At 44.0% G+C, this 26,104-nt stretch overlaps 1 pseudogene; it reads right to left on the bottom strand.

The window, feature by feature from the left end:
• LOC148543337 (uncharacterized) overlaps positions 1 to 25,843 on the bottom strand; it is a 38,826-nt pseudogene extending 12,983 nt beyond the window's left edge.
• Between the last annotated feature and the right edge of the window lie 261 nt (positions 25,844 to 26,104).

Below are 26,104 nucleotides of genomic sequence, written 5' to 3'. Positions count from 1 at the left end.
CAGCTCTAGCGATTGTTAGTCATTGCGCATGCACGAATACACCACTGCGCACATGCAGCGATTGTATTGCAATCACGCTCACACAGAGGATTCACTCGCAAAAATGTACAGGGCCACCAGAACGTCTTTGTACTAGGGGTGGGTGAGTGGAAAACCGTGGGGGGCATGTTCATGCCCTGCCTTGAATACTGGGGCTCTCTGCATATGCTTCGGCACACTTATGGTGAGTACACACGGTACGACTTTTATGAGCGATTTGAACAATATCGTTCATATCATTATCGTTCATATCGTTCACTTTGTTGCATTCACCAACCTGACCAACGATGTGCGTTCCCACATGAACGATAACAATATCTATGGTCTTTCATGCATGCAGGCCAACTTGGCCGATTTTGTAAAGATTTGCCTGTAAAAAGATAGCTTCACTGATACATCTATCATAGATATCTATCAGTGTGTACAACCAAAATCTATCAGATATTTATCAGTGTGTACAACCAATCATAGATTTCTATCAGTGTGTACAACCAAAATCTATCATAGATATCTATCAGTGTGTACAACCAAAATCTATCATAGATTTCTATCAGTGTGTACAACCAAAATCTATCAGATATTTATCAGTGTGTACAACCAATCATAGATATCTATCAGTGTGTACAACCAAAATCTATCATAGATATCTATCAGTGTGTACAACCAATATCTATCATAGATATCTATCAGTGTGTACAACCAATATCTATCATAGATATCTATCAGTGTGTACAACCAATGTCTATCAAAGATATCTATCAGTGTGTACAACCAAAATCTATCAAAGATATCTATCAGTGTGTACAACCAATGTCTATCATAGATATCAATCAGTGTGTACAACCAAATTGTATCATAGATATCTATCAGTGTGTATGATCAAAATCTATCATAGATATCTATCAGTGTGTACAACTAAAATCTATCATAGATATCTATCAGTGTGTACAACCAAAATCTATCATAGATATCTATCAGTGTGTACAACCAAAATCTATGATAGATATCTATCAGTGTGTACAACCAAAATCTATCATAGATATCTATCAGTGTGTACAACCAAAATCTATCATAGATATCTATCAGTGTGTACAACCAAAATCTATCATAGATATCTATCAGTGTGTACAACCAAAATCTATCATAGATATCTATCAGTGTGTACAACCAAAATCTATCATAGATATCTATCAGTGTGTACAACCAAAATCTATCATAGATATCTATCAGTGTGTACAACCAAAATCTATCATAGATATCTATCAGTGTGTACAACCAAAATCTATCATAGATATCTATCAGTGTGTACAACTAAAATCTATCATAGATATCTATCAGTGTGTACAACCAAAATCTATCATAGATATCTATCAGTGTGTACAACCAAAATCTATCATAGATATCTATCAGTGTGTACAACCAAAATCTATCATAGATATATATCAGTGTGTCCAACCAAAATCGTTTGACCTGCACTACAGAAAGTTGGAGGGAAATCTATCAACGATATCTATGGTTAAGTTGTTCCATGTGTATAGCATGGGTTCTCCCTTCTCTCTTAACAGCCTTTTAAATGTATTTTACTCATGTTTAGTAGAGATGTGCGCTGACCCCTGTGTATTGGTTTTGGATCTGGATTAATTTTCCTGTTTTGGTTTTGGATATGGATTTTTTAACAAAAAAAAATGATAAAAAGTTTTAAAAAACAAATAAAATTATGTCATTTTTGCAATCCAAAACCCGAAATTTGTATTTAAAATCCGAATTCGAAACCGCTGGAAGATCAGAACTGTGACTCGGATTTATCCGGATCTCGTCAGGAGATTACTGTAGATCAGCAACTCGGATCAGTCCGGATTCGCAAAATTCAAGTGGATTCGGATTTCTAGAGACCCGAACCGCACATCTCTAATGTTTATTACAGGAGTTCTGTTTTGCTGCCAAAAGTCAATATGAAAAAATGTCAATGCCTAGTACTCCAGTCGGTCCAGTATTGAATGGTGGTGAGTGCAACCCTTAGCTACTGCTGACTGTGGATGCCCATGACAGAGAAGTACTTGCTATATAACCTGCGGTAATTCTTTAGATATGACGCAGCCCTATCTCTATAATTTATAGTCACATTATCTTTATAAGTGAATAAAAACCTACTGCTCAAACACCCTTTAATATCCAGTGCAGATATTTATTTTCAAGTCAATTAAAATGAATTGTCTTCCGGTTGTGGTAAGAAACTAAAATATTCTGAGAACCCTGATGCTTATAGCAGAACATTTTCCCTGCCCTGTATTATGGCTCTCATCATATTCTCATCTTTACACAGCAGACAATTCATCTTGCTGCTGTAAATGAGGTCAGAGAAGTTACACTGTGCTGAAAAAGTAGAACTGAAATGGAAGAAATAAACTTATTTTTGAAAAAAAAAAGAAGAGAACTTTATATAAAGAATGTTCTGCTCTGAAGCATTTGGATTATCTGTGACTTTTTGCCTGAATATTGCAATTTACAGGCCACTGGTCTTGGCTATGTTTGGCAGCTGCAAAGTTTCATTAGGCCCTTTTCAGAGTTTGACAAGGCATCATTTTATGCTGTCATAAGCTGAGCGTTTATCTCCATGCTGACAGATACCAGCAACTTGCACATCAGCAGTACCTCCAGCGCCGGGTGAATAAACAGAGCTTGTACGTTTCCACTACATGGGATGCATTGAAGTTCGGGGATGGAAACCTTGGAATAATATTGAGCTACTGGCATTATGGACAGAAAGCTACTATAGACAAAAACAAAACTTAGTTTTATACAGACATTCTCTTGTAAATTTAAGGTGTCTCAGTCATTATGCATCTCAAATATAATACAAAATTCGAGTAGTACTAAACAGAATTGGGCATGTCCGTATGACATGGGTTGGGTATGAAATACCGTCAGTCAGGATGACAGCTATCAAAATACTGACAGTGGAATCCCGATGCTTAGTATCCCAACATGGGTCCGTAAGTATGCTAACCCCCCTTCTCCCACACACCCTATCCCTCTGTTCCTGCATCCTAACTCTCGACCCCCCCACTCCCTAACCCTCCCCTTTAGTGCCTAAACCTATCCCCTCCCCCCTCTCCTCCACCCCCTATCCCTCTGTTCCTGTATCCTTACCCTCGACCCCCAAACCCTAACCTTCCCCTTTAGTGCCTAAACCTAACCCTTCCCCCCTCTACTCCACACCCTAACTCTCTGTACCTGCATCCTAACCCTCTCCCCCTCCACACCCACACCTTAACCCTGCACTTTAGTGAATAAACCAAATTCTTCCCCTTGGTACCTGAACCTAACCCTCTCCCCTTAGTGCCTAACCCCTGTCGAAGCTAGATTATTGGCTGAGACAAGATCAGCTTAAAATTGGATCGCAGCGACGCCATCTTGCAACTGGCCGCAAGACGCCATTTTGGAAATGAGATCACAAGATGCCATTTTGCGAATGGCCGACCAAGCGCCATTTTAGTTAAACTCACATTTAAGTACATATGGTGATATTGCTAATAGCATAATGTGATTGCATCTTTCACCGTTTCTCATATACACATTAATACGCACAATTGCGCTGTTAACTAGTCGCATATTAGCGAATGCATAAGATCCTATATGAAAACGCTGTTTAGTAGCTAAATGTGCACGCATCTGTCCCCAGTTAACTAGCGTCTTTATATCAAACCCCGTATACTCACACATTACATATTCACATACAAGGTTCCATAAGCTTTAAGGTATAAGATTCTAAGTTTGTTCACTTAGTATAAATGCTGTGAAATAAAGATTATTTGGTAACTAAGGTTTTATACATGATAAGTAAGCCGTGTTTGGTTTTGTACTGATGCAACAGAACTCCGGTATTATCGGTATGGAGATCGCATCATGCATTCTCGACTTATGGACCGCAGAGACTTCAAGCAACAAAATGTATATAATATGAACAACTGTTAGGATGTTGCATGTGGCGGGAATCCAGAGACCCCCATTTGTTAGGGGCTAGGTTGGGTCTATGTGAATCAGCCTGTTAAATGCTCTGTAACAGATGTATCCCCCTTGGGAACCAATGACATCAGCAACAAACGTCTCTATTGTCTTGTCTATTCCTGGGGGGTATAAATATGTGTGCTCAAGCGCTGGATCTTTAGTCTTCATGCTGAATGCTGATATACGAGGGGTTTCTTGCTGATGCCTAACATCTGGTCCGGAAGCACTGCGTATGTATACTGTACTTGGGTCTGTATAATTCCTTTGCGCTGAATTGTGTCTGGATCAATAGCGTGTAACTGACTGTACTTTTACTTGAATAATACTTTGTGCTTTGGAACCACATGTTCTAAGTCTGGAGTCTCTATTTACTGTATGACTGCGTACGCAAATTAGCATCATCCTTAGAGGTTTATAGGTAGGATTATTAGAAGGTATAGCTAGGGGTATATAGAGGTTCTAATCCAGTATCGTTAACCCCCCCTCCCCCGTGGTCCCTAAACATAACCCCCCCTGCCCGCAGCCTAACCCTAACTTCCCCCCCGTAGCCTAACCCCAACTGTGGTGCCTAACTACATTGTGGTGCCTAACTACATCCCCTATGACTTTATACCCAAACTGTCAACAGCCTGGTCCAGATAGGGCTTCAATTCTTTCTGCATTGAACTAACATTTGCAGAGCAGGAAACGCCATAGGGGGAATTTACTAAAGTGCGGTTTGTGAAAACCGCCAATTATCTTGTGGTTGTTTAAAAGGGAAAAAAATCCTAGACATATGAAAGTATAGACACTGACGTCAGACAAGATTTTTCACTGTTCTAGAAAAGAAACTTCCAGAATAATGATTCAAGTGGTTGTGACTGGCAAGATAGCTCAGACAACATAATGTTTAAGCTACTGTATGTGGCCAATCAGAAGGAGAGGACTTTTATTGAAAGAGTTTTGTTATCTGCACTAATAATAAGTAACAGTGTGTTACAAATCTGTGTGTATCTAGCAAATAAAAGCATGGGGATTTGTTCATAGTTTTATCCATACATTTAAGCTTGCAGGCCTACTTGCCTACTCTCCCAAAAATTGGGTGGCGTTCCCGACCACCCGGAAAAGTGGGCAAGTCTCCCGCACCCTCTAGCCATCCGCACCCCACTGCCATCCATTCGCACTCCCTCAATCCACGCCACCCCCAGAGCACAAGTGGGCGCTCCAGGGGGGGATGACGCAATTTGTACTGAATTGTGACATCATAGCCCCGCTGCCCACTATACAAGGACATATTTCTCTGCACTGTTTAGCAGAGGGCAGAGTCACAATGACACGATTGTACCGCCACGACCCCTACACAGCCCACCTTTGTGGCTGCCACGCTTCCTCTGCCGACCTGGGGGGCAACAAAGTCAGTAAGTATGTTGCAGGCAGCCTGTCGCCAAGGTTCACTGTAAGTTCCTGCACTAGCATACAGTATAAGCCTAACACACCACTGAATTGCTTTTAACTGCATTCACCTGGCCAGCGGGACAACTGGTCATCATCATGCAGGGCCTATTTTTATGTGGAGAACAGGACCTGTAGTCACTTCCACCTATTGTTAATCTGGCCCTGGACATTTCCATTTGGACTGTAGCAGGAAAAAAAGTCTATCAATAACACTGTGAGGACACTATTCTCTATTGTGTATATAATACTATATCACATTGCTGTATTACAGGCATGCACCCCTTAGGGTAGTGTCTAGATGCCCTTCACGGAGAGGACGTCATTAGCTACTGTCCAACGTCATTCCCTACCATCCGTGAGGCAAGGCGAGCGGACAAATCTCTTCTTTAAGTGGACTTAATGGGCATGGAATCGCACTTCCGCCCTCACTCACGTCACTTTCAGGTTCTTAGCATGAAGGGGAAATAAGCTCTACCATGCACTTAGGCAGGTTTGTGAAGAGCCATCAAGAGTTCTTATGGGCCTAGGTACTGGGGGAGGCATGTCCAAATCCCAGATGCGTCGCCCCCTCGACAAAACAAATGAAGAAACTACTCTGCATGCTCAGCACAGTGGGGAGGCAGGAGTCTCAGTGCTCTCACAGCCCGATGTGCTGCTATACTGGCGCTAACCCGGGCCCCCACTGGGCCCCTCCAAATGGACCAGGCCCGGGTAAGTAGTACTAGCTCTCACCCCCTCCCCCCCTTGGTGCCCCTAAGTTTGTGTTGTATAGGACTGCTCTCCCCTCCTACACCACCATACCTCCCAACTGCCTAATATCAGCTGAATCGCATACTTTGAAAGAGATGGGGCTTGTCTGAAAATGGCCGCAGTCTCAGAAGAACTACAGTTGCTGAGGATTGACCCATGACAACTTTTTTGCTACAAACACCAGGCAACCAACTTCCTCTCCCATTACGGTACAGCTCTACTGTCTTAATTTCTACTAAGTCTTCAACAATATGTGTACACTAACAGGGAAATAAAATAATTGTACAACTATAAAATGCACATTTTTGTTTCTACAACAGCAGGAATAAGCTAAATATGAAAACATTGGGGTCAAAGTTTCATAGCGATAGAGAATGTCAAAAATACATGGAAAAATAGAGATCTAGAAAAACGCCCAGCAAAAAAAGAAAGCTGGATTTTGAATTTAAAGACATTAATTCCCAATGGTCTTAACTCTGATTTTGAGCTGAAGAGGATTCTCTGAGCTTTTTAGACATATTTTTTATAATTATTTTATATATCTAGTCCATATTTAGATTGTAGTCTTTTTGTTGGAAATGTTTGATGAATGTCTTTTTATATCCATTTACTCACTTATTCATTTATTTAGTGGTATTTTAGTTGATATGAATTCCTTTTTAATCCATTTATTCTTACATTTTTTTAAGTGTGGATTATCTATTTAATTGGTGCATTGATCCACTATGATGATAAGATAGTATGCAAACTATTTTTGTGCTTTTCCTCAGATTCCGCTTTTTTATCCATTGTGCATGTGATGATTCCAAAACAAACGGATGATTCCGCCATTACCGGAAGTTGAAAGACCGGAAGTGGTTTCTCATGTTAGAGAGTGCGACAATATTAAGAATTTCTGTGAACAAGGTCCAGATGCTAGTGAGGCTGACTGATGCCAAGAGATGACCCACGGAGTGTGACAAGTGAAGGCGACTTACAGAGTCACAAAGGACACGTTCCGCGAAACCGGAAGTTCGGATGGGCACTTCCGGTTTGAAATTGTTTAGGAATGATTATATGCGATTTTATAGAATTTAACTGTTCTAGCCTATTTGTCATGAAGGATTAATTTTGTTTTAATGGAGTCCAATAGGGATCTATTATTATATACAAATATGGAAGATTAGTGATGACATGGGCCGTTTGACCCGGAAGTAAACATAGAGAGGAGGATATAAAGCCTGTACATCACAGTCTGAGCCACATTGCCTTGTGGAAGAGAGCTGGGACTCTCGAAAGGCTTGGCCTGTGGTACAGACTGAAGGTTTTTGGTGTGGACGTTCCTGACACTATCCCCTGGCACAAAGGAATCGAGGTGGAGCATCCGGAGGCTTCCACGCTGTGGTTTTCTCCAGGCTTTTATGCAAGGGGATGTCTGGTAATTACATATCTTGCAAACCATAACTTCATTTGATGTCTATGGATTATATCATATTTTATCTATAAGAATGACACTTTTAGGAATATTATTCCATCTTCATTTATTGGTTGTTAATACATTATTTTGTTATTATTTGATTACACTATGGTTCCTTTCCCATTTATTGTGTTTTTTATGATACTGGACACATAAGGAAGAGAACATACAGATACGGGAATCATCCAGATTGCATATATAAGGAAAGTACTTATACGTCTTTTATTATATGTGAATCTTCTTTTTTGAAATTGATACTAGCACACCATATTCCCAAGCACAGTCTTTTTTATGTCAATATTGGGGTCAAAGTATTCAACCCTTCGGATAGGATTTAAATGACAACAAAAATGATGACACATAGATACAGATACAGAGATACAGGCAGCTTAATTTGTACAGCCACAACCTTCATTCAGTCCTTCATTACATTTGATGAAACATCCAATATAATACTATGGTCAAATGCAACCTTCTGAATGATCGGAGGACAAGTCTTCTTATGACATATATTCTGTAATATAGATTCTGGGAGAGGTGTGGTTATAATGTATATTGTACATAATCTGTGTTCATGGAGGTTTACATTGTATCTATAATATTCTGTATGCACCCTAACAGGGGCGTTTTAAGAGAGTTGAGGGCCCGTGTGCACTCCACGTGCGGGGCCCCCTCCTCTCTCCCCGGTGGATGGCAGCCGACTGAGCGCCTGGCCAGCCCCAGAGCATTAGTAGATTCCAGGCACTAGAGTGTGCCAGGAGTCTACTGTGCATGCGCAGAACACCGGAAAAATGGCCGCGGTGGCCATTTTCCGGTGTTCTGAACAGCGCTGACACCCGATGCGGGACCACAGACAGGTGAGTTTAAAATAATATGGCTGCAGGGTGTGCGGTGCGGGGCCCCCCTGGACCCGGGGGTCTGTGTGCCCCGCACACACTTCACCCATTATAGATACGCCACTGCATCCTAACATAATTATCTTTCTTGAGTCTTGCCTACAGCTGTCACTTTGAATTGTGTCCGTATTCATGTATTCCTGCTGCGTGTTATTGACAGATCTGTCATTGGTAGATAGCAGAACATTTAAAAGGTTCCGGGCCCAATAACAGAAAATTTGTTTTAAGCTCTAAGTGGCTCAATAAAAGTGCCTCTAAAATATCTATAGATTATTGTGTCAGCTGCTCAATAAATCCCTATGCAAGTTTACAAATAAAGTCACTTGTCTTGTCACTGCAGGGAGGAGGCAGGCAGAAAACATCAAGCATTGACTTTTGTCTTTAAACAATAGCGTTTCAATAATAGCCTTGAATTATGTCAGCAATTGGGGATTTGCTTATGACAGGTGTATCAATATATCCTGCAATAAAAGGACATCTCTTTGTGCATAATGTTTGTTCACCTATTTATGACTGAGCAGCTTAGAATAAGATGAAATGAAACAGAAATAGCCGTTGTTTCAGTAGAACATAGAATATATGGTTTCCATTTGAGCGTTGATATTTTTATGCAGGGCCAGGCTTTCAATAAATGTTAAGACTGGAAAACCAATTACGGTTTCCTAGGTGATAAACCAGAGATGAAAATGACACATAATTGCGGCTGTTCTATAGTTTCCAAGGCTACAGAGTACCTAAAATGACTGTGATTTGCGGTGTGCCTACTTGTCGTAGACCTCCTTTCTTTCAAAGCAAAAAGGTCTGCATGTAAAATATGAGGAAAAGCCTCAATGGCTCTTCCCTAATCACTGGCAGTAATATGCGGTTTTATTATGATCTGAGTGATTTCTTTGTATTAATCAAAAATATAATGCCTCCCACTTCAGATACTGCTTCATTGTAACAATGTTGCATTGTTGCCGTATAAAAATACAGAACCCTCTTCTATATGTTGATTGTGCCATCGACATACATCACATTCAGTCAGTTATAGAACAAACCCTTCATTTTAAAGATAATAAGGGTCATGAATAAACAGCAAAAATGTGACTCCCACAGAACAATTGCCATTTGCTGCTGGTTTAGAACAAATACACCAGATATTATGTTACATATAGAGATTTTGTTAGACTTACTATTACCCCATATCATTCTGCAGAGCTCCCAGTCTTTGAGATATTCTATATAGTTCTTATCTATCTGCCTTGTGCATACTGTACGTAGGTGAACATCCATATTCTGGTTTCAGGAAAGATGTAATATATGTGGTAGCTACTATTTGTGGCACTGCATATTCAGGTAGGTGCACAGGTTGGAAGGAGTAAAAGTGTCCATTCAAAGTCCTTCCTACTAACACTTTAGGGCTACTCTCTTTGTTAAATAAAATGTTCACATTTTTTCCTTACACGGTGTTCATTCCATAATCTCAACTTTACCAGATTACAGGAGACAGTGTCCAACATATCATATGGCACCAGATATGGCTGTACATATTAATCTTGGAGGCAGGCTTGGCTTAGCATATTAAAACTGTCACACGATATGTATGATTCTGATTATTATACCTGGCAGCAACTATTCCTATATCTCCAGCCAGCACCCCTTCTACAGTATCTCTCCATCCAGCATCCCTTCAGTCTCTCCAGCCAACACCCCCTCTGTCTCTCCAGGCAGAACATTTCGTATCTCTCCAGCCAGCACCCCTTCTGTCTCTCCAGCCAGAACATTTCGTATCTCTCCAGCCAGCACCCCTTCTGTCTCTCCAGCCAGCACCCCTTCTGTCTCTCCAGATAGCTCCCCTTCTGTCTCTCCAGCCAGCACCCCTTCTGTCTCTCCAGATAGCTCCCCTTCTGTCTCCCCAGCCAGCACCCTTTTGTCTCTTGGCAGTTTATTTGTCTCATCATTACACATTTGAAGCTGAACCTGGAAGCTGCAGCACGGGTATATAATGTCGCAATGAAGATATAATAAGGCATTGTCGTGGGAGATGTACAAAAGAATATTTATTCAAGGAGGTTTGATTAATGTATCTGATAATGTGGTATGTGCAAAGTGGCTGGCAACTGAGCTGGTGATTCATGTGAAATCTGACTTTTGGCATGCGGGTGGTAGCACCTTAGATCAGCTAGGTGCTACCTTCCACACAATTGTCTTCTCACAAATAAAGAGTTAAACATTTTAGAAGGCTTTGGTAATGTAAATAGTGGTGACAAGGAGACTCCGATCAGCTGCTGGACAGGTTCAGCTGTAATTACTGCTACTGCCATCTCTGTTCCTCCTTTGGTTATCTCTGCTGCATTCTTTGTGATAGCAGCTGCCACTGAACATGGGAGACAAGTGTCCATTTTCAGGAACCAGCATGGTGTGGAAGGAAAACACCAGGCGCACAGCTACAGCAAGGTGGCAGGTAACCACTAGGTGGACCATGCAGCATGAAAGTGGAGGTCTTCTCTAGGTGGTTCAGTTAAGGTAAATAATGGACAGTTATGGTTGCCAGCATCTGACAGTCTTAAGATTCCTACAGTGACTAGTTGATGTTTCATGTCTCCACATTCAAAACGTATCACACCACAAATGCCAATCGCCCATGGCTGCTTCATTCTAGACGGCTGATAATGCCTTACAGGAGACTCACCATCAACAGGTACAACTTATGTATCATGTGTTCTCCACACCATTTAGACTGTAAGATTACTTACACAAGGTCATCTTTACCTTCTATTTCATGTCATTGTTTGTTATTTGTGCCATGATCTGCTAATATGTATATATAAGGTCATAATAATAACATCAATTCCAGTAATCACTCCCTTGTCTATAATCAGCTTTGATTCTGCCACTTTTTCTACTACTGACTTCCTGCACTACCTCTGCTTCTGTTTGCAGACTGGCTTCAGAACCTGATTATAATACCTTGGGGCTGTTTTGGCACATCACACATGTATTGGAATATGTTTAGTTATTGACCCTTCTGATAGAATCTGACTCCCTGATGCATTTTGGTATCTTCTAACGCTCTACCTGGATGAATGCCGATAACAATATCTTAATTGTAGATGGTCTTGACCTACCCTGCTTTTTTCTAGAACAAGACATCTATACACTGACCAGCAACGCCTTTCAGACTTTCAATAGCACCAGACACTGCAACGTCTTTTATGTCACCCATGACAAAGCTAAAGAGAAAAAATGCCAAACAATAAGCCCTAACTAACGGCTACATAAAAACTTGGTTAATGCAGCTATAATTTGTCTTTGTGTTCTTGGCAACAGCAATGGCTCAACCCATTGTACTAAACACCAGGTATGATCTACCCAATATGTATGTTCATGGCATGGATAACCCTTACAGAGCAATACATTGGGGCTCATATTCAGAAGACTGAAGACACACAGAGGGCCGTATTCAAGTAGAGGCGAAAACCCTTATTCACCTGTTTTTTGCCAAAAATATCACCTAAAAACTTTTCGCCTAATTCAATTCCATGACGGTTTCACCTAAGCGGAAACTTGAGGCATTGAATTTGGCAAAAAAGTTTCTCCACTGAATCGCAGGTGAAAAGAAGTGCAAAATCTTTATTTTGGGGTGTAAACATGGGGAAACGACTTAGAACCCTTGGGACAGTCACCCAAAGGAAAAATCGCCAAAAAACCCCCAAAAACCTAAGAACACCCCAAAAAAATACATAATTTTTGGGGTGAAAATGTAAAAAGTGGGGGGACAAGCATAAAAACTAGCAAAATAGGCTTCTTGGGGGGGCTGCAAGGATGGGTCAGGCATTTCTGGGATTGCAGGTGCATGCAGTAGGTGGATTTTTCATGCTTTTAAAAACTTCACTTTAGAGACATAATAATATGCTAGCACCCATTTTCAAGTCCCCCAAATTTGATGGGACTACTTATTTTTACCAAAAAATACTGCTTTATGCCTTTCTTCACCACTTTAACAAGGACGCTAATAGCAAGCAATTTACACAACTTAAGTACCGTATATACTCGAGTATAAGCCGAGTTTTTCAGCACATTTTTTGTGCTGAAAAAGCACCCCCTCGGCTTATACTCGAGTCATGCCCGCATGGTACGCTGCTGAGTAGCGTACCATGCGGGCCGCGGTGCAGACTGTGTCACTGTGACACAGCCAGCACCGCGTGTGTAGCGCTGACCGGACGGAGTTCGGTCAGCACTACACACTGCCAAACACACAGCCGCTGGAGCCGGCAGCTATGTGTTTGGTGTAATCAGCAGCCGCTGAGAGTCTGTCAGACTCTCAGCGGCTACTGCTGCTCCCACTGCGGGAGCCATCTTCCGGCTCCCGCAGTGGGTAATGGGAGAGACGTCATCATGACGACGTCTCTCCCATTATGCAAAGCGGCGGAGGAGCCTGTAGCAGCGTCAGGACCAGGAGCGGGGTTACAGGTAAGTGTTTTTTTTTTTTTACATTTCTTTCTACTGGGGGGGCTACTACTGGGGGGTACTACCAGGTGGGGATATCGCTACTGGGGGCACTACCAGAGGGGGGGGGATTAATAATGGGGGAACTACCAGGGGGGGGGATGTTGCTACTGGGGGCACTACCAGGGATGGGGGGGAATACTGGGGGCACTACCAGGGGGGATGTTGCTACTGGGGGCACTACCAGGGGGGGTTAATACTGGGGACACTACCAGGGGGGGATATTGCTACTGGGGGCACTACCAGGAGGGGGGATTAATACTGGGAGCACTACCAGGGGGGGATGTTGCTACTGGGGGCACTACCAGGGGGAGTTAATACTGGGGGCACTACCAGGGGGGGATATTGCTACCGGGGGCACTACCAGGGGGGGATTAATACTGGAGGCACTACCAGGGGGGGATATTGCTACTGGGGCACTACCAGGGGGGGATATTACTACTGGGGGCACTACCAGGGGGGGATTACTACTGGGGGCACTACCAGGGGGGGATTACTACTGGGGACAGTACCAGGGGGGGATTACTACCAGTAGCTGCTGCATTTCCCACCCTAGGCTTATACTCGAGTTAATAAGTTTTCCCAGTTTTTCGTGGTAAAATTAGGTACCTTGGCTTATATTCGGGTCGACTTATACTCGAGTATATACGGTACCCAAAATAGCTTTATTAGGGCTATTAGTACACATTTATATTGATTTCCTATGTTAGTGTATCTTTTTATGGGGTACAGACTTGTTTCCCCAATTCTTTCATTACTTTTCGCCTGTTCCGCATTCGCCTATTTCCGTTTTTCGCCTGTTTTGCAATTGAATTAGGCGAAAAGCGGGAACCAGCACGGAATGAATTCGCCTCTGAAACAAGCGAATGAGGCGAAAAGTCGGACAGGCGAAAACTTTCCGACTTTTCGCTTGTAAATGAATACAGCTCAGAGCGCGCAAGCTGCAGTCAACGGAACTTATTCAGAGCTTGCAGGAACATACTGTATACCAGTGTCTCTGAACTCCAGGTCCTAGAATCAGAGCCAAGATCACTCCTCTAAATCTATTACCAGTGGGGGCTAGTCTTTTACTGTGTATTCCAATAGTAAGCAAATTATAACAGGTCTGATCCCATCTCTCAGAGATGCGCAATGCAAAGATCAATGCCTGATAATACTACAAATCATCACCATTTTTTACACTGCTACTGATGTATTAATAATATACAGTATTTGGTTGATACATAATCTTACTACAAAATAACAATATGGAAATCTTTTGTGCTTTCAATTGCTGTATTTCTATGAATACTGGTTACATTTAATTTCATGATTTTTGCGGCTCTCCCAATTGCTGGAAATATAGCGCTGGCACCAGTGCATAACATAGCAAATACTCTGGCACCACGGTGAAGGGCCTAATGTCACTGCTGAAAAATATGTGACTGTGCAGGTATTGCTATTGCAGAGTTATATAGGCGCAAAGCAGTGGATGACAAAAACTGTGAACAGCTTACATAACCAGTGGTGTTAGTTTATTGAAAGATAGCAGGTACAGCCGTACTCACTGTTATATGTACATTGGTAAGGGAGCAGAGTTGGATTCTATACAGCGCACCAGCTGGTGAATATATGCTACAAACAGATAGCGGTGCAGGAATCTGGAACAGTGTTATACAGGTATACACTGGGCCTCTCATGCACTAAGCAGGAGACTTCTGTTTCCCACCATGTCACTCTTATAGTAAAGACAAGATGGTCCCTGCAGATGCTCAGTGGTAAGCTCCCCTTTGAAAGCACATCATCAGGGGACAATTACTTCTCACTGCCTCAGTCTCTTTGTAGACACAACTAAGTGTAATGGCAGTTCTGTCATGCGGTCATGAGATGGAATCACTACTGAATAACACAAAATCGAGATCAAAGAGCTGTACTCAGCTAATGATATTAGCAATTAACTGAGGTAATGACAGAAATAAAGAGAATGATTCAAGATATTGAGCTATGTGACAGGGCATCACATCTGCAGCCCCACAGGTCTGCTTAATTCAGTAGTTTGACGAGATTAGCAATATCCAAAGCAGCCAGTGTCAAAAGCAAGTAACTGACTGAAGATAATATGAAGTGCTAATTCTGCATAGCAGAAGGTGCACAGGTGTGTGGATAATACACTCGCAGTACTCATTTTTAGCAATATATTACAACGGAGTTAGCAGTTTTTTATTTCACTCTGGTTACTAGATAAACATAAATGCAGAGCTAAACTACATATTACATTTTAATGTTCAGTGCATAGCTGTGTTACCCAATCTCATTCTCGCCCCTAATCCAGTGCCATACTTACTAAAGTGCAGAGCACGTATTGAAGCTGTGTGAATGTCCTGCGGCTGCGAGCAATAATGCAAGGTATGTATAATATAGGGGTGTGCACCGGCCACTTTTCGTGTTTTGGTTTTGGATCTGGATCTGGATTGGTTTTTCCAAAACCACCCTTCCGTGTTTTGAGTTCTGGGTTTTGTGTTTTGGATCTGTATTTTTTTTTAAAAAAGCATAAAAACAGCTAAAATCACAGAATGTGTTGGTTTTTCTGCTCCTATGCTATTATTAACCTTAATTTCCACTAATTTCCAGTCTATTCTGAACACCTCACAATAGTGTTTTTATGTCCAAAAGGCTGCACCGAGGTAGCTGGATGACTATGCTAAGCGACACGAGTGGGCGGCACAAACACGTGACCCATCTAGGAGTGACACTGCAGTGGCAGACAGGATGGCAGTTTGAAAAACTAGGCCCCAAACTGTACATAATGCAAAGAAAAAAAAGAGGTGCAAGATGGAATTGTTCTTGGGCCCTCCCACCCACCCTTATGGTGTATAAACAGGACATGCACACTTTAACAAAGCAATAATTTCAGCGCCAGGGTCTGCCACACGACTGTGGCTGAAATGATTGGTTCGTTTGGGCCCCCACAAAACAAGCTGGCAATTAATCTGTCCCTGCACAAACTGGCTCTACGGAGACAAGATGTCCTCATCCTCCTCATCCACCGATTCCTCACCCTCTTCAGTGTTGTGTACATCCTCATCCTCACAGAGTATTAACTCGTCCCCACTGGAATTCACCACCACAGGTCCCTCTGTACGTTCTGGAGGCTGGTCTCCCTGGAAGAGTTGATAATTCATTTTGATGAACATCATCTTCTCCACATTTTGTGGAAGCAACCTCCTACGCCTTTCGCTGACAAACTTCCCGGCTGCACTAAACACTCTTTCGGAGTACACACTGGAGGGGGGGCAACTCAGGTAAAATAGAGCCAGTTTGTACAGGGGCCTCCAAATTGCCTCTTTTTCCTGCCAGTACAGGTATGGACTGTCTGACATGCCTACTTGGATGCTGCCACCGATGTAATCCTCCACCATTCTGTCAATGGTGACAGTATCATATGTAGTGACAGTAGACATGTCAGAAATTGTTGCCAGGTCCTTCAGTCCGGACCAGATGTCCAAACTTGGTCCTGCCTGCCCTGCATCACCGCCAGCGGGTTGCTTAGGATACCTAAGTTTTTTCCTGGCAGCCCCAGTTGCAGGAGAAAATGAAGAAGGAGCTGTTGACGTGTCACGTTCCACTTCAGCTGACAGTGTGTTCACCAGCAGGTCTTTGCACCTCTGCAGGCTTGTGTCGGCTGGAAAGAGAGACACCACATAGGCTATAAACCTGGGATTGAGCACAGTGGCCAAAATGTAGTGGTCTGATTTCAACAGATTGACCAACCTGGAATCCTGGCAAAGCGAATGAAGGGCTTCATCCACAAGTCCCACATGCCGAGCGGAATCGCTCCGTCTTAGCTCCTCCTTCACTTTCTCCAGCTGCTTCTGCAAAAGCCTGATGAGGGGAATGACCTGACTCAAGCTGGCAGTGTCTGAACTGACTTCACGTGTGGCAAGTTCGAAGGGCTGGAGAACCTTGCACAACACGGAAATCATTCTCCACTGTGCTTGAGTCAGGTGCATACCCCCTCCTTTGCCTATGTCATAGGTGGATGAATAGGCTTGTATGGTCTTTTGCTGCTCCTCCATTCTCTGAAGCATATAGAGGGTTCAGTTCCACCGCGTCACAACCTCTTGCTTCAGGTGATGGCGGGGCAGGTTCAAGAGTGTTTGCTGGCGCTCCAGTCTTCGGCACGCAGTCGCTGAATGGCGAAAGTGGCCAGAAATTTTTCGGGCCACCCAAACCGTCTCCTGCACGCCCCTGTCGCTTTTCAGAAAATTCTGCACCACCAAGTTTATTGTGTGAGCAAAATATGGGACGTGCTGGAATTTGCCCAGATGTAATGCCCACACAATATTGGTGGCGTTGTCAGATATCACAAATCCCCAGGAGAGTATAAGTGGGGTAAGCCACTAGGCGATGATTTCCCTCAGTTTCTCTAAGAGGTTGTCGGCGGTGTGCCTCTTACTGAAACCGGTGATACACAGCGTAGCCTGCCTTGGAACGAGCTGGCGTTTCTGAGATGCTGCTACTGGTGACGCTGCTGCTGTTGCTGCGTAAGGTGATACATCTACCCAGTGGGCTGTCACAGTCATATAGTCCTTAGTCTGCCCTGTTCCACTTGTCCACATGTCCGTGGTTAAGTGGACATTGGGTACAACGGCATTTTTCAGGACACTGAGGACACTTTTTCTGACGTTTCTGTACAGTCTCGGTATCGCCTGCCTAGTGAAGTGGAATCTAGACGGGATTTGGAACCGGGGACACACTACCTCCAGCAATTGTCTAAATCCCACTGCACTAATGGCGGATACCGGACGCACGTCTAACACCAACATAGCAGTCAAGGCCTCAGTTATACGTTTTGCTTCAGGATGACTGCTGTCGTACTTCATCCTCCTCGCTAAGGACTGTTGGAGGGTCAATTGTTTAGTAAAAGTAGTGGTGTTCCTACTTCCTCTCTGGGATGATGAACGACTCCCAGCAGCAGCAACAGCAGCATCGGCAGCAGGAGGCGTAGCAATGCAGGATCCTCCGGAGGAATCCCGGATAGGAGAGTCAGTCATGCCAGTGACATGGCCTGCAGGACTACTTCCGATCCTGACTAAGGAGGAAATTGATGAGGAGGGAGTTGACGGTGTGGTTTGCAGGCGCTTGGATACAACAGGACAACGGGATTTAGGTGTCCCTGGACTGCTTACGGTCTTAGCCAAAGTTTCTGAACTTGACAGTAACTTTTTATGAACGCGCTGCAGGTGCCGTATAAGGGAGGATGTTCCTAGGTGGTTAACGTCCCTACCCCTACTTATTTCACCTTTACATATGGTACATATGGCAAGACAGTTGTTGTCCGGATTTGGATAGAAATATTGCCAGACCAAAGAGGTGGAATGTTTGGTCTTCTGCCCAGGCATGACCGTGATGGGCTTTTTCATCCCACGGACAACAACTGTCTCCCCCGGAGCCTGATTTAAACAAACCACATCACCATCAGAATCCTCCTCGCCAACTTCCTCCTCAGCACCAGCTACACCAGTATCCTCATTCTGTTGTACTTCAACAGTGACATCTTCAATTTGCATATCAGCAATTGGACTGTGGGTGCTCCTTTCAGCACTTGCAGGGGGTGTGCAAATGGTGGAAAGAGCCACCTCTTCCCGTCCAGTGCTGGGAAGGTCAGGCATCGCAACCACCACCACACTTGGACTCTACTTGGGGATTTGTGATATCTTCTTAGAACGCACAGTTCTTCGCTGTGCTTTTGCCAGCTTAACTCTTTTGATTTTTTTAGTGGGAGGAGGGCTTCCATCGTCATGTGAAGCTGAACCACTAGTCATGAACATAGGGAAAGACCTTAGCCATTCCTTGCCACTCTGTGTCGTAAATGGCATATTGGTAAGTTTACATTTCTCTTCAGATGATTTAAATGTTTTTTTCAAGGTCATTTTCCTGAACTTTGCCATTTGGGATTGTATGTGCCCTCTACTATGACATTGGGCATCGGCCTTGGCAGACGACGTTGATGGCATGTTATCGTCTATGTCATGACTAGTGGCAGCAGCTTCAGCACTAGGAGGAAGTGGTTCTTGATCTTTCTCTATTTTATTTTTATCGGAGAAAGTTTGGTCCTCCATTTATGTTATATCGATTTGATATATACGTGCGGCTAAGGCGCACACAAACACAGAAAATATTTTTTTATTTTTGCTGGAGAGTAGTGCACTTTGTGGGTTACACCACCCTTTAAGAAATGAGCCAGCCGGCCCTTTACTTATGACACAGGCGCACGCTTGGCACTACTTTGTTGATGCACGTGCGGCTACTGCGCACACAATTCACAAACACAGAAAATATTTTTTTATTTGGTTTGGAGTGTACTTTGGGGGTTACAGCACCCTTTAACGGTCAAGCCAGCCGGCCCTTTACTTATGACACAGGCGCACGCTTGGCACTACTTTGTTGATGCACGTGCGGCTACTGCGCACACAATTCACAAACACAGAAAATATTTTTTTATTTGGTTTGGACTGGAGTGTACTTTGGGGGTTACAGCACCCTTTAACGGTCAAGCCAGCCGGCCCTTTACTTATGACACAGGCGCACGCTTGGCACTACTTTGTTGATGCACGTGCGGCTACTGCGCACACAATTCACAAACACAGAAAATATTTTTTTATTTGGTTTGGACTGGAGTGTACTTTGGGGGTTACAGCACCCTTTAACGGTCAAGCCAGCCGGCCCTTTACTTATGACACAGGCGCACGCTTGGCACTACTTTGTTGATGCACGTGCGGCTACTGCGCACACAATTCACAAACACAGAAAATATTTTTTTATTTGGTTTGGACTGGAGTGTACTTTGGGGGTTACAGCACCCTTTAGCGGTCAAGCCAGCCGGCCCTTTACTTATGACACAGGCGCACGCTTGGCACTACTTTGTTGATGCACGTGCGGCTACTGCGCACACAATTCACAAACACAGAAAATATTTTTTATTTGGTTTGGAGTGTACTTTGGGGGTTACAGCACCCTTTAACGGTCAAGCCAGCCGGCCCTTTACTTATGACACAGGCGCACTCTTGGAACTACTTTGTTGATGCACGTGCGGCTACTGCGCACACAATTCACAAACACAGGAAAAAAAAAATTTTTTATAGCACTTGGGGGGAGCACCCCTGATGGACAGAGCACCCCCTGGACAACACTACAGCACCCCTTTAGGACTGGGACACTGCACAGGACTTTGGAGTGGACACAGCCCCTATGGACAACTGACTGCACAACACAGTCCAGCCAGCCCCTATGGACTTTGAAGTAGTGGACACAGCCCCTATGGACAACAGCAGCACAGCACAGCACAACACTACTCTGCACTACACTACACTACACAGCCCAGCCAGCCCTAACTCCCAGCCTCCCTCTTCACTGTCCACAGCCGAGTGAGAAAATGGCGTCGACGCGGGTACCTTATATAGGATCCAAAACCCGCGAGACCCGGAAGGCGGGATGATGACGTTTTGCCTCGATTTCAGATCTGAGTCAGGCGGGAAAAGTCGAGCCTGACTCGGATCGGCCTCGGGGGGTTCGGATTTCAGAAATCCGAACCCGCTCACCCCTAGTATAATACAGCAAATAAATAATAAAATTGCAAGACAGAAATGATTCAGTTCCTAAAGTCAGTTTAATAGACAAGAATCAGGATCAGCCACCCTATAAAAGTCAGGACAGCAGCCCTATAAAACTGATATGCGGGGTCCTATTTATCAAAGGCAGATGCTTGCGCTGACCATCAATAGGTGTCACCCGTGGTGGCCATTGTGGGGCGCTCCTGCATTAGATTCCCTATGGAAACCTGTCCCCCAATGCTGTTGCCATCTCAGGATGCAGTACAACTACAAATAAAATGTTGTAATAAAATCTATATAGTTTTTCTATGTAACGGTTTATATTTTTATCAAATCTGCACCATTAAGCTTAATATGGACTTTCAGGTGAAGTGCTCCTTCCTGTGTGATCAGGGCCATGTATAAATAGAAAGGCCACAGCAGACCCAGTTCTAGACCATGTGGAGTTGTGTAACACTATACTGCTCTCAGTTCTTCTGGCTTTTCATCCACAGGTAATTACATCATTGCACCTTTCAGACTATTGTTTCTAATCTACTGCATTGAAAAATATTGTTTGGGTAAATAGTCCAAAATTTGTATGAGAAGTTAAAAATCTGAATTAAGACATTCAGGGAGGCAGATGATTTTTGGATCAGCTGTCTCCGCGTCAGAGCAATGATGAATTGCTCCAGCGTTCGCCACGAGTAGGAATGTTAATTATTGGGGTCTGTCCGGACCCCGATAATTAACATAATGAATAGACCCCTAAGTGTTTTTGTTCAAACCCCGCATATCAGTTTTATAAGGCTGCTGTCCTGACTTTTATAGGGTGGCTGATTCTGATTCTTGTCTATTAAACTGACTTTAGGGACTGGATTATTTCATTTTATTATTTATTTCCTTTTTACTCATAAACTCGGAGTTGTACTGGAGTTAAACAAGAGAAAAACAGACGGAGAACATTTTATCACAAATCTTTGAAGAACTAATTTTACCAAACTGCTGAGATTTAGGTGATAAATCACCTCAAACACCTGCTCTCAGTATGTCCTGGGAACTCCTTACTGATCTCCCTGCTTTTACATTGAAAGGAGTTACACATTGATTTCTGTTTTTTTGATTAATTTTAATTTTCTACACATCTCTGATTATATCATTCCTGTGTCAATGACATTTTCCCTACCTGCATTGTCCTTGCTTTCTACCATAGCTTCACATCAATGCAATTTTTTCAACATTGTTTACTTTAGTATTTTATTCCTGCGCCCATAACATCTCCCGTTTATTAATCTTATGATAAACTACTGTAGTTATACATATATATTTATTTACCAGCACTGTCCTTTTATCTGCATTTTCGACAATTTCACGGGACAGTTTCTGCATCACACGGTCTCTATTTCTACAACCATTTATCCTCCCATATTTCCCTCTATATGGTGTAGAGGGGGAGTTGAAAAAGAGAGGAATATGGTCTTGCTCTCTTTTTCAACTCCCCCCTCGCTCAGCGGCTAGATAATCCTTTCTTCTACCACCTGTTCCCAACTCTATCCTCCCCCCTAGTGTCCTCCTCCTCCTCCTCCTCCCCCTGTCTCCCTTCCATCCCTCTAGTACCCTCCTCCACCTCTCCTGTTCCTCCATTTCCTATCACATCTCTCCCACCATGATCCTGATACCGCCCCACTAAGCCCAGTACCCTCCCTTAGCTCTGAGTAACCTCTCCTCACCTCCATTCACATCACAGTAAACTCTCTCCTTGTCCATCACCTACAGTTTCCATTTCTTGCTGAGGCGCTCGCACTATCCCTACACTCTCTTCACTGCTCCAATTCAATCTCGACTCCACACTACAGCACCCCTGACAATCTCATTCACATCTCTACCTTTAACTCTGCCCCTCTCTCCTGTGCCCTCTGGAATACCAGATCTGTCTGTAATAAACTGTTGCTACTTACCGCCAGTCACCACATCCCTACTGATCGCATATGTACTAACGTATGCGATCAGTACTGCAAAGAACAGCTCTTCCGATAAGAGCTGTCCTTTGCTAGTCGCTCTTTGCCGTGGACTTCCGGGATTATGACCTGGGAGTCCATCTGCTGCATGCGCAGACTGACGCGGTGGGCGTGGGGCATGCTGGGAGGGATCACTCATACCGATGCAGTAGAAGCCCCTAGGCCTCTATAGGGTAATGCCAGCAAAAGCTGGCGTTACCCTCCGCATCGGAGAGCCGGCGGCCAGGTGATGGTACATACTAAAAATGCGGTAAAGCCCCGAAAACTGGGTTTTCACCGCATTTTCCATATAGTACTTCCCGGCCAGTATGACTGATATGAGGCGTAGTATAATGGCCGTGAGGAGAAGCGGTGATCTACCTGCTCTGGCCAGGTGGGAAATTAGAAAGCAATAGAGAACTTTACACACGTGAGAGGTCTTGTTACTTTACTTATTGAACCATCCTCATATTTTTGGTGTTCTATTGCTGCTGCTTGATTGACTGAACTGTTTGTAAATGCTTACTCCCTTTTTTTTTTAAATTAAATAAAAAAATTAATTAATCACCAAGGGATCTATAAGAACATGTGAGGCCTAATACGTGCGTATTAGGTAAGCCCGGTCTGAACACGGCAGTAAAGTGATAGCGTAAGCTACAACTTAGCTACTTACTCTTTGCCAGGACGGCTCTTAACAGGGCCACTGTTCCAGCAAGATATTCCTGATGAACTGCCCCGAAAAATTATTTCTTATTGCGGCAATAAGAAATAATAGTTATTGAGAGAAGATTGCGTAGGATGATAAGTCAGCTCCCATATGTTACTAGTCTCCCCTATCAGATAAAAGTGTATATTTCCTAAAAAGCAAAGCTCTATTGCTAAGCCTAGTCTCACGGTCCCAAATTCAAGAATTTTACGCTATTTGGGGGTATTTCAATAGTTTTTTTTGCGCATGGCCTCCCTTCTAAAGTGACAGAAGATCAAGGGATGATATTAAATTGTTTTGGGCACCCATGCCTTTTAGCGCATGTCGCGACCAAATAGACTGAGCTTAGGCGCGTAAAGTGGCTAAACCCTTCTAAAGACCTGGTTAGCATGCCCAATATGGAGTTTGGGCACCCAAAACCAGGACTTTTCACCAATTTCTGTTCACAGCCTCAGGAGGCCGTGAGCGGAAATCACGCTATCTTGCCAGTTGGCAGGAATAATTGAATAGCTACCGTCAGGCGTGAAATACTGCTGCGGGCGGCTAAGAAAAATTTAATTCCCCCTTTAGTCAATGTATAAAACCTTCTAAAGAGAACAAGGGGAGAATTTGCCCATAGCAACAAGTCAGATTCTACCTATCATTTTATAGAATGTGCTGGATAAATGATAGCTACAATCTGATTGACTGCTATGGGCAACTTTTCCACTTGTCTCCTTTAAAAAGCTGATGGGCAACTTCGCCACTTGTCTCCTTTAATAAGCTGATGGGCAACTTCTCCACTTGTCTCCTTTAATAAGCTGATGGGCAACTTCTCCACTTGTCTCCTGTAAAAAGCTGATGGGCAACTTTTCCACTCGTCTCCTTTAAAAAGCTGATTGGCAACTTCGCCACTTGTCTCCTTTAAAAAGCTGATGGGCAACTTCGCCACTTGTCTCCTTTAAAAAGCTGATGGGCAACTTCTCCACTTGTCTCCTGTAAAAAGCTGATGGGCAAATTCTCCACTTGTCTCCTGTAAAAAGCTGATGGGCAACTTTTCCACTCGTCTCCTTTAAAAAGCTGATGGGCAACTTCTCCACTTGTCTCCTTTAAAAAGCTGATGGGCAACTTCTCCACTTGTCTCCTTTAAAAAGCTGATGGGCAAATTCTCCACTTGTCTCCTGTAAAAAGCTGATGGGCAAATTCTCCACTTGTCTCCTGTAAAAAGCTGATGGGCAACTTCTCCACTTGTCTCCTTTAAAAAGCTGATGGGCAACTTCTCCACTTGTCTCCTTTAAAAAGCTGATGGGCAAATTCTCCACTTGTCTCCTGTAAAAAGCTGATGGGCAAATTCTCCACTTGTCTCCTGTAAAAAGCTGATGGGCAACTTTTCCACTCGTCTCCTTTAAAAAGCTGATGGGCAACTTCTCCACTTGTCTCCTTTAAAAAGCTGATATACTACTTTTGTAAAAATGAAACATATGTTTACTAGAGATGTGTGCAGACCTCCATGTTTTGGCAAAACCACCCTCAAGTGATTTGGTTTGGGTTTCTTTAAAAATAGCTAAAATCATGTAATTTGGACCTATTTACATACAATCCAAAACCTGAGATCCAAAACTGGGACTCAATTGTACTTGGAACCCCAAAAGCGATCAGAGCTGGGACTCTGGAGCTCATTCAGACCCGCTCGCTAGATGCGTTTGCTTGACCCCAGCGTATGCAAATCCGGTACACACCCAGCAATGCAGGCGATCGCACAGCAAGGCATAAGCACACCCACTATATCTTGGCAACATGGGCGCCGAGAGGGGGGGAGCAGGTACAGTTTACCCATGCCCGGGATTGCTAGAGGGGCCCAGCATCGCCCCCCCTCACAGCAGCTCAGGACACAGCTTGTGCTGAGCTGCTGTGTGAGACTGCTCCAGCAGCCGGAGCAGTCGCCTATGGCTGTGGGGGTGAGCGATCACACTGATCACGCTCCCCCCCGCTTAGCACCAGGCTGGGGGGCTCATAGTGCTCCCCCCCGCTTAGCGCCGCTGCAAAAGTGATAATTTTTTCCTTTTTTTTTTCAATGGGGCGTGGCCACGCCTCCCGCAATTAGGCCATGCCCCCTCCTTTACCTGGGCCCGGCCAGGCTCTCAACTGCCCTGCTTAGCATGCGATCACTTTGAGTATGCAGATGCCCACCAGCCTGTTACAAGATGCCCACTTGCGCACGTCATCTCCAGGAAGTGCATGAAACCAGGGCTGCCATCAGAAATTGTGGGGCCCGGGACTGACAGAACAGGCAGGGCTCCCCCCACCCTGTGCCCCTCCTTTCCCCGCCCCCCCTCCCTTTTTTCTTTTTAATCATCTCCCTCTCCCTGTTGAATGCAGTCTGTGCGCGGCGCACCATTTCCCCACTTACCTTTACGATAAGAAGAATCTGGCGATGGCTTCTTCCTCCACGGTCCACAGCTCCTCTTGATCCACGGCTCCTCCAACGTCGACCTCGCCCTTCGGAGTCGCGCCATGACGTCATGACGTCACGCGCGCTGACTCCAAAACAAGCTTTATTGAAAGTTTGCTTTGTAGTCTGACTATCTCACTGTAAGCTGGTGGAGGAGCGGCCCGAGCGGGCCGGGCAGCCTCCTACAGCTCTTTCATTTAGTAAGGGACCGGGTCGGCGGGCAGTAGCGGCGGCGGCCGGGCCTCCTTTCCTCTCTTTTAGGGTGTAGTTCATGCTGCAGGCTCTGCAAATGTGGTAGTAGCGGGCGGGCCCCCCCCCGTTCAGA

The sequence above is a fragment of the Taudactylus pleione genome, unplaced genomic scaffold, assembly GCF_031769625.1.
Source record: "Taudactylus pleione unplaced genomic scaffold, aTauple2 ptg000004l, whole genome shotgun sequence".
NCBI classification, from domain to species: Eukaryota; Metazoa; Chordata; class Amphibia; order Anura; family Myobatrachidae; genus Taudactylus; species Taudactylus pleione.
Note: the sequence above shows the minus strand (reverse complement) of the source record. Positions and strands in the feature narration are given on the sequence as shown.